The following is a 13971-nucleotide window of genomic DNA, read 5'->3' on the forward strand; positions in this document are numbered from 1 at the left end:
ATGTTGATTGATTTATGAATATTGAACCAAATCTGCAGCTCAGAGTTTAATTTCACTTGATCATGTGAATAATTCTTTTAATGTATTGTTGGATTCAGTTTGCTCCTAATTTTTTCAGAATGTTTGCATCAATGTTCATCAGGGGTCTTGGTCTGTAATTCTCCTTTTTAGTAGAGTATTTCATTAATTTTGAAATTTAGCTAATGCTGGCCTCATAGAAGGAGTTTGAGAGTTTTCCTTCCATTTCTATTTTTTAGAAACAGTTTGAGAGTAATAGGAGTTAAGTCTTCTTTAAATGCCTGTTATAATTCCCCTTGGAAGCTTTCTAGGCCTGGACTTTTGTTTGTTGAGAGATTTTTTATTACTGATTCAATTTTTTTGCTGGTTATCAGTCTGTTAAAATGTTTTATTTCTTCCTGTTTCAGTTTTAATAATTAGTATGCTTCTAGAAATTTATTAATTTCTTCCAGATGGCCCAGTTTTTTGGCTTGGAGTTTTCATAATCTTCTCTTATATTTGTATTTCTGTGATGTAGGTTGTAATCTCTACTCTTTTATTCATGATTTTATTTATTTGGGTCCTATCTCTTCTTTTTGAAAATTCTGCTAGTGGGTTATCAATCTTTTTAATTTTCTGAAAGAGATAGCTCTTGGTTTTGTTGATCTATTCTACTGTGTTTTTGTTGTTGTTGTTGCTGTTCTTATATCATTTATTTCTTCTCTAATCTCTATTATTTCCCTTCTTCTGAAGGCTGTAAGCTTTATTCATTGTTCTTTTCTAGCTCCTTTAAGTGTAAGGTTAAGTTGTCTATTTGAGACTTTTCTTGCTTCCTGGGGTAAGACTCTTTCTATATACTTCCTCCATAGAACCACCGTTGCTTCACCTCAAAGGATTGGAACTGCCATGTTTGTTGTTATTGTTGTTGTTGTTGTTTTAAGATTTCATCAATTTATTTGATCGAGAGAGATCACAAGCAGACAGAGAGGCAAGCGGGGTGGGGTGGTGAGCAGAGAGCCTGACGGGAGACTTGATCCCAGGACCCTGAGATCATGACCTGAGCTGAAGGCAGAGGCCTAACCCACTGAGCCACCCAGGTGCCCCTGCCATGTTTTGTTTACATTTGTTTTCATATTTTTTTTCTTCTCCTTTAATTTCCTGGTTAACCATTCTTTTAAGATTTTATTTATTTATTTGAGAAAGAGAGAGAAAGTGAGAGAGAGTGAGAGCACAAGCTGGGGGGAGAGGCAGAGGGAGAAGGAGAATTTAGTCCATTTACATTCAGAGTAATTATTGATCGAGAATAATTTAGTATCATTGTATTACCTGTAAAGTCACTGTTTTGGGAGATTTCATTATTCCTTTCTAGTGTTTGTTGCTTTTAGTCTTTGCCTCCCACTCAAGAGTCCCCTTTAATATTTCTTGCATGATTGGTTTAGTGGCTTCAAATTCATCTAGTTTTATTTGTCTGGGAAACTTTTTTTTTTTTTCCAGTTGTAAAGAGGTGAATTTATTCAGTATTTTTCAAAGACTGTAATGGTCTGGGAAACTTTATCCCTCCTCTTCTAATGACAGTCTCACTGAATAAAGTATTCTTGGCTGCATATTTCTCCCCCTTTAGCACCCTAGGGTTAGGGTACTGCACCATCTCTTCTGGTCTGCCGGGTTTCTGTGCATAGATCTATTGTAAACCTAACTTGTTGTTCCTTATCGGTTAAGGATTTCTTTTCCCCTGCAGCTTTCGGGATTCTTTCCTTACCTTTATATTTTGCAAATTCTACTGTGCTATGTCTTGGCAATGGCTGGTTTTTGTTAAATTTGATGGCATTTCTCTGTGCTTCCTGAATTTGGATGATTATTCCCTTCCCCAGATTAGGGAATATTTCAGCTGTAATTTGCTAAAATAAACCTTCTGACCCTTTTCCCCTCTCTTCTTCTGGGGCTCCTATGATATCAATGTTATGGAGTCACAGAGTTCCCTAATGTGCATTTGTGATCCAATACTTTTCTTCCCCTCTTCTTTTCAGCCTCATTATTTTCCATAATTTTATCTTCTATATGGCTGATTCATTCTTCTTCATCCACCACATTGTTATTACATCCAAAAATTTTGCAACTCAGTTATAGCACTTTTTATTTTGGCTTGACTAGTTCTTATCTCTGCAGTTAGGAATTCTCTAGTGTCTTTTCTCTAGCCCAGCTAGTAATCTTATGATTGTTGTTTTAAAATTTAGTTCAGACAACTTTCTTATATCTGTTTTGATTAAATCCCCATTCATTATGTCTTCCCATTCTTTCTTTTGGGGTGAATTCCTCTGTCTTGTCATTTTGTCTAGATCACTGTGTGCTCTGTGTGTGTGTGTGTGTGTGTGTGTGTGTGTGCATGCGTATGTTAAGAAAGCCTGTTATATAACTGTTCTTGAGAGAGATGGCTATACTAAGAAGAGGTCTATACAGTCTTGGGCCTGGTGCTTCAGGAGTGTGTGCTCTTCTGTTGTGTCTTATCTGCTTCAGAGTGTATGCTCTTCTGTTGTGTCTTATCTTTCCATCAGATCAGTCTTTTGCAGAGTTTCTCCTTGACTGCAGTGGAAGCAAGGAGAAACTCTATAGAAGACCTTGTCCACTGTCTGGCAAGTTTAACTAGGTAAGTTTTGGTCTGCCTATTAAAAGAAGCTATATCCTATTTCCCCTAGAGCTGAAGATTTACAGCACTCTGTGATCAATAGATTGATATGCCTAAGGGGTTTGTGTTGGTCTTTTGAGGGAAGGTCTGCACTTCTTCTCAGGCCTGCTTGCCCTAGTAAAGGTGAACCTAGAGTGTGTCTGTGTGTGGAGGGGTGGGATTGGTCTTAACATCTCCAGCCTCCCCTGGGGGGTGTTGTAATGTTCACTGAGATGGTCATTCTGATGGGTATGGGAGAAAGGGCATTGCCTGCTCTTTCCTCCCCAGAGCAGGAAGTTTGCACTTGCTACTCTTCAGGAAACCCTCACAGAAGAGTGAACAATCTCCTCTCTTATGTCCCTGGATTCTGTCAGAGCCTTACCTTCACTCTGTGTCTGAGCTGTCTGCATGGCAGGTGTGGCACAGTTCTCTTGTGTTTTATCTCAGGCATATGACTGGATTTCAAAATTCCAATTTTTAGGGATCCAGTGCTAGTGCAGATCTTCTCGGACTCTTGAGGGGAAGGTCTTGCCACACTGTGGGTGGTGCCAGTTAATCCCAGAAAAATAGTCCCACAACCACATAGTTGTTCACAGTTTATAGCTAAGCACAGCAAAAATCTGGCACCAAGGTTTGCTGCCCTCAGTAAGGGTTTCTGATCCTATGCTAAAGAACAATGCAACACAGTGGTGCCTACCAATTCTTTCATTTCCAGAGAGGCTGTGCCACCTCTCCCAAATGCTATCCAAGGAGGGGAACTGTCTCTTCCAGGGTGACCCAGGGGATCCTCAGAGCATTCTGTCCCCTCCAAGACCTCTGCCCTCCACCCACACAGAAGCTATACCCACCAGGAGCCACCCAACAGTGGTGCAATCTTCTAAAACTTCACACTTTCAGCTCCCTGCTTATAAAAACTTGTGATAATTGTCCACTCTAGTTTTCCAAGTCAATAGTTTTGGGGAAGTGTTTCTTTAGTGGAACCCCCAGCACACCACTTTCTTTTTGTTTTTCTCTCTATCTCTCTTTCTCCTCTCTTGGAGATCAAGGCTCACTTCCTTCTACAGTATCTATGATTCTCTTTTCCCAGAAATCATGTATCTGTACATCATATCTTCCAAGGTGTGACTTCTTCTTTCCCTCTAATTCTGAAGTTTTTTCTCTCAGCATTCAGATTGATTTCTTGGGTAGTCTTAATGATTTGATATTTATCTATCTGTTTTTGAGATATGAAACAAGCCTAAGGTCCCCCTAATGCTCTGCCCTCTTAACTTCTCCCTCCCCAATAGTTGGCATTGTCATTCTTTTAACACCGACTTTCAAACTATCTTAATTCTTTTTAATTGAAAAACAGATGGTGCCTTTGATATCATAGTCAAGAAATCTCCCCATAATTCAAGATCATGAAGATTTTTCTCTGTGTATTTTCTACAAGTTTTATAGCTTTAGGTCTTATATTTAGGTCTTGACTCAGCTTGAGTTAATTTTGTATATTGAATGAAGTATGGATTAAGCAACATATTTTTGCAGTAGTAATCCAATTTTTTGAACTTTTTTTATTGAAAAGACTAACTTTGGAAGGGGAGGTGAATCATGAAAGACTATGGACTCTGAAAAACAATCTGAGGGGTTTGAAGTGGCGGGGAGACGGTGGGAAGTTGGGGTACCAGGAGGTGGGTATTATAGAGGGCACAGATTGCATGGAGCACTGGGTGTGGTGAAAAAATAATGAATACTGTTATGCTGAAAATAAATAAATTAATTAAAAAAATAAAAGAAAAGACTAACTTTACTCCTTGAGTTGCTGTTTTACCTTGATAGAAATTAGTGTCAATGGTGTAAAGGAAGTGTGAAAGAGACTTGTATGGGTCTATTTCTGAGCTTTCTTTTCCACTGATGTATTTGTTTATCTTGACATCAATATGATGCTGTTTTGATTGTAGCTTTACAATATGTCTACAATTTAGGTTGTGTCACTCCTTTAACTTTGTTTTATTTCAAAGTTACTTGTTTATTTTGGAGATTTCAATTTCTCTGTGTTGGCTGATTCTAAATTTTAGATTCAGCTTTTTAATTTCTATAAAAATATCTTTTGGGGCTTTTGATTGGGGAATCTATCTACAGAAAAATCTGGTGAATATTGACGTCTTAACAATATTTAGTCTTCTCATCTATGAAAAAGCTTTTCCCTACTTATTTTAATTTCTCTCTTCAATGTTTTATCATTATCAGTGTATAGGTAATGTTTTTCTAGATTTATCTCTAAATACTTCTTAGTCTTGATGCTATTATAAATGGTATTTTAAAATTCAATTTTAAGAATTTCGTTAGTATTAAAAATAGGAATTTAGGTTTGAGTTTATGTATTATTACCTTGGAGATAATGCCAGAATTTGGTTACATAAGATATTAGAGCAATAGATAAGATAATGTTACAAACAGATATTCTGGGAAAGGAAAGATATTTTTCCTCTACCCTCTAAGTTCTGAGCTGAGCCCTCCTAATGTAAAAAAGATTAATAAGAGAAAACCAAACAGAAGTTTAACATGTGTACCTCATGTTTACATGGGAGTCACCTAGAAAAGGTGAGTAAGTTCCTGAACTGGTGTAGAATTCAGAATTAAATACCATCTTAATAAGGAAAGGGGAGAGGTTGCATAGGCCTCTTAAGGGAGTGTGAATGTTTATCAGAAAAGATGAATGGTGGGCGCCTGGGTGGCTCAGTGGGTTAAGCCGCTGCCTTCGGCTCAGGTCATGGTCTCAGGGTCCTGGGATCGAGTCCCACATTGGGCTCTCTGCTCAGCAGGGAGCCTGCTTCCTCTTCTCTCTCTCTCTGCCTGCCTCTCTGCCTACTTGTGATCTCTCTCTGTCAAATAAATAAATAAAATCTTAAAAAAAAAAAAGATGAATGGGTCCTTAGAATACTGAATGAAAAATATGATAGTTATGACAAAGGTTGTATACATGTAGTGTCACAGCTAGTCTCCTGTCTTGTGATAAGAATTGATGAAAATCCAGGGGGTTTATGATAACTGAGTTCCCTATGGGGATCTGTCTTTAGGCAGATAAGGGGAGTTCAGAAAAAGTTTCTCCCTGCGTTTGCTGCTTTTAAAATGTCTATTCCTCAAAATAAACACTAAACCAAAGTGGCACCTTTTACTACACTTCAACTTCAGTGTTCCAGAATTTAGCCTGAACTGGAAAGAACTCTGGCATGTAAATAGTCAGTTTCATGGGGTAGAAAAGTCTACTGCTCTGGGAGTGGCTAGGCAGTCATTAGTTCTCACACTGGGCAAAACCAAAGGATGGATAGTAGCCTTAAATACTAAAAGATGAGTATGTCAGGAATAGAAACTGGAAAATGAGGAAGATATGACTGTTGTCAAATCTAAAATGTAAACAAAAGTATTGAGTAGAGCAGTAATGATTGAAAACATGCATGGATATGGGCAGAGTCTGAAAGGAAATTTGTGAAAAATGAAAATTATTTTACATAGAATGTGGACATATATGACATGATTATTTTTCTTGACTTTTAAGAGTAATGAATATTATTATAATAGTTTTATAATAATGAAAAAAACAATGATAACATAGTTAAAGTTGATTGTTTTATTAAATATCTTTTCATGCCATGAGTATTCACTCATGAGAAAAAAATTCTGATTATGTCTGTGTCAGGAAGCAAAAAAATGTTATTTATTATTCAGAAGAATAATAATTCTTCTGAAAACTGGATTATCTTACATAACTCTAATTAGATAGATATCATGCATTCAGAATAAAAAATAATAAGGTCCACACCTAGAGAGACAGGCAAAAAAAAAAATAAGCTGAATGGTGTCAGTCTCAAAATGATATTAAGTACATTGAACATCCTCAAGTTATTTTCCCTAAAATATGACTTTCTACTTTCTATTCCAAGCGTATTTAGAGCAATGGACACCTGGGTAAATTTTAATAACTTTAGATTCCATTTCTGTTCTGATTTTTGCTTTCATTTTCATTTATTCAAACTAATGTTCGGAGATCCAATTTTTTAAACACAAATAGATAAAAATCTTGAAGTCACAGCTTTGAAATAAATATTCTGAAATTGTAAACACACTGGATTTGCAAAATTATTATATTAAAATAATTCTATCATAAAATTAATGATATGATTGTATGTTTTATAAAAAGCACAACTTTTTAGATATTATTTTAGCTAATATTAAAAGTAACATGAACTTAATGAGGAAAGTAAGAATATCAAATAATAAATATGTCAAATTTATATAAATTTTAACCTCATTCTGTATACTTTTTTGTTTTTTTCATATTTCAGTGTTAATATGAAATAAATTGGTGAGAAAGAGAAAGACCATTTTAATGTAAAATTAAAAGAGTAAAATATACTTAAACATACTATCACCTATAAAATTTTCAATTCATTTTGCCAAGACCAAGAGCTGCATGATCAATGATAAGAAACAGATATGAAAATATTCAGAATTTTTATATTCAGCCAAGAGAAAAATGAAAGTTGATTTTTTGTAACTGTTATATTTTCAGAAGTGCTACAAATAGAATGGTAGAAAAAAGAGAGAGAATGAAAGAAAAAAGAAAAGAATTTTAAGAAATACAGTAAAATACAGATTTTTTTTTTCTTATTGCTAGAATGCTTAGAAGTTATAACCAAAGAGCTCTTGACCTCATGAGCACCTCTATCTTTTATGAGAGCAAAAATATCTCAAGTGCACAGTGTTTCTTTCTCCACCCCTGGTTTTATTAATTTAGATATACAGTAAGTGTTCTTTTTCAATGTTTTGTTTGGTCAAGTCAGAAAAGACGGTAATAGCTGTAGGATCACAGGAAAAATGATGAAGGATTGGTGAAAGTCAGGTACAGTGGTGTCAGTATTGGCCTGTCAGTGGAGATGAATCAGGGTACAGTAGTAGACTTTTGCTTTAATTTTTTTTCAATAAAAAGGAATTGTATCCTTGGGACAACTACTTTCTCCTCCTCACTGTTGATCTTATTCATTATTAATATATAATCACAGCTCGGGAAATTCTAGAAATTAAGAGTACATTTCAAACGTTTTTTAGTCATATATTGCAGTGGGAAAATTCTTGCACCCTTCCTTCATAAAAGTTTGGAAATGCACTATTTAGTAAGTATATCTTTCATGCAAAAATTAGATAGATACCTAACCGCGATTAACCTCTTAATTTTAAGAAAGAAATAGCAAGCAAAATAAACCTCCAAATTTACTTTAGTTTAACTGGCTAAATAACAAAAAGGACTTTCTATTTCCCTTTACCACTCTACAGTTTCCCTATCATTTTCTTTATTTTGTGTTGTTCACCCTAACAGAAGAGATAAAACAAACAAACCTAACTTTCTAAACTCTTACCAAAGTGTATTAAATCTCTCAAACCTAACAGCCAGATCGTGTTCCAGTTAATGAACTACTAGAAAGGACATTAAAATTTTTGTTATTCAAAATAAAGCACTTTGAGAAAATATACAGCACAAAACAGTTTCTAAGTGATTTGTTTGTTAAAGAAGAACTTCTTTTTTTGTCCTTTGTCACTGATTTACAGTTTTGTTCACTTATAAAATTTTTATCAGCTTTATTGAGGATACATGATGATTTAAAATTGTGTATGTTTATGTATTGTGAAACATTCACCACTATAACGCTAATTAGCTTGCCCATCACATCATGTAGTTAACATTTTTTTTCTGTGTGTGTGTGTGTGTGTGTGTGTGTGTGGTGATAACACTTAAGATCTATTATCTCAGCAAATTTCAAATATACAGTAAACTCTAGTTAATTTTGACCATGTAGCACAAGCAGGGGGAGCAGCAGGTGGAGGGAGAGGGAGAAGCAGACTCCCTCTTGAGCAGGAGCCTGATGTGGGGTTGGTTTCCAGGACCCTGGGATCATGACCCAAGCTGAAGGCAGAGGCTTACCTGACTGAGCCACCCACGTGCCCCAAATAAAAAATCTTTCAAGAATTTTTCACTCTTTCTGAAGCCAGTGGATTAAGATAGCTATATGAAATGGGAATTTTAAAATTAGTATCAGGTTTCATAGGCCTGTTATATGATAAAGATTTAATATACAGTCTGGTTTTTGTTAAAAGTTAAATTACATGAAAAGTGAGAAGAGATTAATGGTTAATCACATGATAAAAATTCTATCTTTGGGTTTATTTTACTTAAAAAGTAGAGTTCTGAAGATTCAATTAAATCATCTCATGTTTTACTTTAGAATTTGAAGTTTTCCAAGTGCATGATGATAGTAATCTTTTGACATAAGGAAGGAAACGTACTTTTCCTGGGAGCTGTTTTTAAAAGGTGCAAAGCAATTTCTCTGAAGAGTAAACTATTTGACTAGTAATGAAGTGCTCTGCCCTGGTGAAATTGTACTAATTAGTAATTACTTTTACCAATCTTATGCCATCTTAACTCCAAAATACTGAAGCAGATTGGATCTAAAAAAAAAAAAGTGAATTAAATAAGAATGTACTCACCATTCATTTTAACTCTCTTGGATTTGGAGAATTGATTTATGGCAATTCTGAGCAATTGCCCAATTTAAGGGAAATTATTTCAGATCATGTTCACTGTAATTTTAAAGTTACCATCTTTCCTAGAGGTTACTATATCATTGATAACTGAAATTTTTCTCTGAGCTGTTCCATTGCAAATAAATAATTTGAGCTTCACTTTATTATTTATAATTCAATGATGGCAGGAACAATGAAAGAGATATTCATCTACTTGGCAGATTTCACAGAAACATGCATTTATGAAATACTGATTTTATATCTGCACTGCATAATGGCAATATGACCTCAAGAATAACCTGTTTGGAAGACTATTGTATTATAATCTCAGTCCTCTGGGGAGTTATTTAATCAAAATAGCTCTGCTTAAGTGCACTACAAGAGGAGACATGAAAAAAAAATGTCAGAAGATCAAGGAGAGACAAAGGACTAGAAACTGTAATACTAAAAGTAATTTAGTGCTTTGAGGAATGGTAATTTTTTTTTCCTAAAACTTGAGGTGGAAAAAGCTCAGTTAAGTCAGAAATATCAGAGCGACAACTGAGATCTCAATGAGTGGTAAAATACATTCTCATACCCATGAACAACTAATAGAACAACACCTAGATAAAATGTGTTAAATCAAAATGGAAATGTAAGTCACACTGTGCTCCTTAACAATCAGTGTTAACGAAACACTAATTAGTAGCATGTGATTATAAGCAACCATTTTGGATCTTATTCCTGTGTCTTTTTTTAACTCTTCTTTGTACAACATAACTTCAAGTAGGCTTTCCAGTAAATATATAACCTAAATTGTTGTAATGTTCATGATTTCCACCAATGAGTTAAAAAACATAATGTCCTTGCATAATAAATCAAGTATTAATATATACATTCTTACATGACTGTGGAAATCTATGTTAATTACTCTATTAATAAGTACCATGTGTTTAACCAACATGCCTAATTACTTTCAATTTGTTGAGTTTAAAACAATACTGGGGAAATAGAATGTTTCTTTTATTTACTTTTGCAGGCAAAGTCAGCATCATCTGTCTCCACTATAAAGGCATCTTGTCAAAATTTCCTCTAAACTACTATATCAAGTTTTCCTTCTTATAATTTCCTCCTGTAATTCAATATCAATGTTTTTCTTCACTGTTGTTAAAGTTAACACCCTGGCATTACACAATTATTTATATTATCATATTAGTCTTTTAAAAGCATGGTATTTTATAGCACATGCCCATATAACAAAAGATGATCCTTGTAAAATTTGTAACATACCTAAAAGTAATCAAAGATAACACTTACTTAATATTTTGTCTCCAGAATCAACTATTATTATTGAACAACTTATTTATTTATTTATTTATTTACGAGAGAGAGAAATAGAGGGGGAGAGTGCCCAAGTGGGAAGGAAGGCAGAGAGAGGGAGAGAGAGAATTTTGGCATGGAACCTGAGGTGGGGCTCAATCTCATGACCCTGAGTTTATGACCTGAGCTGAAACCAAGAGTGAAGACACAACTGACTGAGCCACCCAGGTAGCCCTTGAACAACATATTCCTCCTAATGCCTCCATGTGCTAGTAGTAAGTGGGTTATAAAACATAAATTCTGAATAAAATTTAACCCTGTATTTCTGGCAAATGTTATTTGCCTGGTCTTCAAAAAAATTGCTTTCTTCAACATATCCCATCATTGCTCTGGTTTCAACAACTACTTACATTACATGTTAGTCTGTATGCAGCCACCTCAACCAAACATGATTCAATATTTAACTCTGTGATTATCCTACAACCTGGATGACCATTTTTATGACAAAATCCACTTAACATTGATCTTTTAGATATGCTTTCACATTTCGGTGTTTTAAGAAAGACTTGGTATTTAATTCAAAATGATTTCAAATGGTAATAATAATAATATTAATAATGGATACCATTTTTTAGCATTTACTAATTTCCACACTAATTTCCATTACTAATTTCTAATTGCTAAGTGTTCTGTATGAATTACCTTATTTAGTGCAGAAATACTAAGAGGTAAGGTAACTCTATTCATTTTAGACAGATCACATAGATCTGGGATCTCTTTCATGTTTTAGGACATGAGAGCTGTCAGCCTCTGGTAACAAATTAGAGTTCAACTCAAAGATTACTCTCTTAGAGAGGTCTTCCCCAGCCACCATATACAAATACCATATCTGCCATTATCACAGCCTCTTTTCTTTTGGCACATGGTAGATGCAATTTGCCTACATTACCCAGTAAAATATGACCAAATTTGCTCTTTATCATTTTTGTGTGAGAATGAACTAGTGTGTGGTTTGCTTAATCCTCATTGCCTTGGTTCAGTATCCATCAGCTCCTGAAGTGAGAAGACATAAATCAGAACCCCTAACAAATGTGACACACAAAATTTTATTATACTACTATGGTGTTGGAGATTCTTTTTAAAATAACAGAGGCTGATTGTACTCCATTAATTCATGTATTCATTCAACAAACATTTTTGATCACCTGCTTTGTACTAGGAACTGTTTTAGGCACTAGGAACATTACAGTGAGGAAATAAAACCCCATTTTTTTTAAGTTAGTTTTCAGGAAAAGAAACAGCTATAAAGAAAAACAAACAAAAATATTTTTTTAAAAAAAAAATCATTAACGTTGATAAAGTGCTATGGGAAAAAGCATGAAATTATAATAGGAAGTGATGGGGATTAAACTGGGTAGTCAGGGAGTGAGGGTATGATACAACTGATATTTGACCAAACCGCTTAAGGATAAAAGGAAGCTTGGGAGTGCCTAAGTGGCTCACTGGATTAAGGCTCTGCCTTGGACTCAGGTCATGATCTCAGGGTCTTGGATTGAGCCCTGGCATTAGGCTCTCTTCTCAGCGGGGAGCCTGCCTCCCCATCTCTCTCTGCCTGCCTCTCTGCCTACTTGTGATCTCTCCCTCTCTCTGTCAAATTAATAAATAAAATATTTTTTAAAAAAGATAAAAAGAAGCTTGGTGCATAGTTATTTCAAAAAGGAAATTTTGGAGAAAAGTAACCCCCTATGTCACTATGGAATAGTAAATATGCTTAAGGTAGTGGAGTCAGCAAAAGGGGAAATGCAAGATTTTATGGAAGATCCATAAAACTCCAGGAGGGCAGAGGAGGGACTTAACTGTAAACAATTCATGATTGTTGAACAAATAAAATCATAATCTCCATACTAACAAACTTCAAGGGTTCTATTTCATTCTGCCAGGAACCAAAAGAGAAACTCACAGTTGGACTCACCAGTTCTATTATCAAATGAATACTGATACCATGAATATGTATTTGCATGGGCTTGGTGGTTATATTCTCAGTGGCTCAAAATCTTAGTGAAAAAAAAATAGTGATATCTATAAAACAGTTTTTCTTTAATTGTAACTAAAGCACTGATAATAAAGCATTATGAGTAGAATGTTTTATTTGCCGGGATATGTATATTTCCAAACAGCTTCTGGAAAGTAATTTTGTAAAAATTGTCCTAGAAGAAGAATGAGATTGTTGATAAGCATTTTGTACAAATAATCCATGACTATTCTGCAAAGTAACCAGCCACGCTTAGAGATATTTCCTTTTATGAATCTTAACTTGACATCTTTGTTTCAGTTATCTAATACTGGGTAATAGATCATACAAAAAGCTTAGTGTACTATTAGCTCACAAAATGTGAATCACCAATTTGGACTGATTTCAACTGAGTTTCTTTATTTATTTATACAAGAGCTCTCAGAGGGAATGGTTCCTGATATTTCACATGCCCTCCTCTAGATGCTAGATTGGTCCTTTTTACATTATAGAAGCATTCGGATGTTGCTGATGAGAAACAATTCTCCATGAATCCCTTACATTTCTATGTGGCTTGGCATTTATGGCTAGTTTAAAAATGTTTGTATAAGGGGATATAGCAAGACAATACTTGCTCTCAGAGGAGAAGTTCTTACATTCCAGAGTAATAAATATGTCTTCTTCAGAATAAAGTTTGGGTAAGGTTTTTTAGCAGCACATTATGAAATGCAAGGTTTCCTAAACTTAGGATTCCAAAAGTGGACATGAATTAGCTGTGTGCTCTGAATTCACCAAGACCCATTTTGAATCACCCCTACAGATCTTGGGGGACAAAAGAGATCAATGAGAGCAATGAAGTTCCAGTTGCCTGCTATACCAGAAGTTACAAACTTTGTAAAATCATTTGGTCTCATTGTATTCCTAATGACTAAATCTCTGTAAGTGGGATGAGTCCACCTAGCACCTGCTAACAACTTCCAGACTACTTGATTGCAAGGCTTCCCAAATACCCGACTTGAAAGTAAAACAGTGTCACTCTTGCCACATTCTGTTGCTCAAAGCATGTTCTAGGGCCATACCAGTTTCAAGTAGTGAGGATCCAGACTCTATGCTTTGATGGGAGGGGTCACACACATTAGAAGAAATATTCACCACGTATATAACTGCTTTTTCATAATTTTCTCTCTTTGAATCTGTGTTACAAACTCATAATTACTTACATTTGTATTTTATTCTACTAATTCTCTTTGGCTCTGTCTATAAACTCTGCTGTGAGCAAATTCACTGAGATTTTTCAGCTTTTTCCTGGAGTGTGGCAAACACACAAAAATATTCATAAATCACAAATATAAACAGCTTGATAATTTGCATGAATTAACAATAGCCTTGTCACTTGCACCTAGATCAAGAAAAACATATTACCAGCATTTTAAAAAACCTCCCT

This window comes from Mustela putorius, unplaced genomic scaffold, assembly GCF_011764305.1.
Source record: "Mustela putorius furo isolate JIRA1106 unplaced genomic scaffold, ASM1176430v1.1 tig00000578_pilon_pilon_pilon, whole genome shotgun sequence".
NCBI classification, from domain to species: Eukaryota; Metazoa; Chordata; class Mammalia; order Carnivora; family Mustelidae; genus Mustela; species Mustela putorius.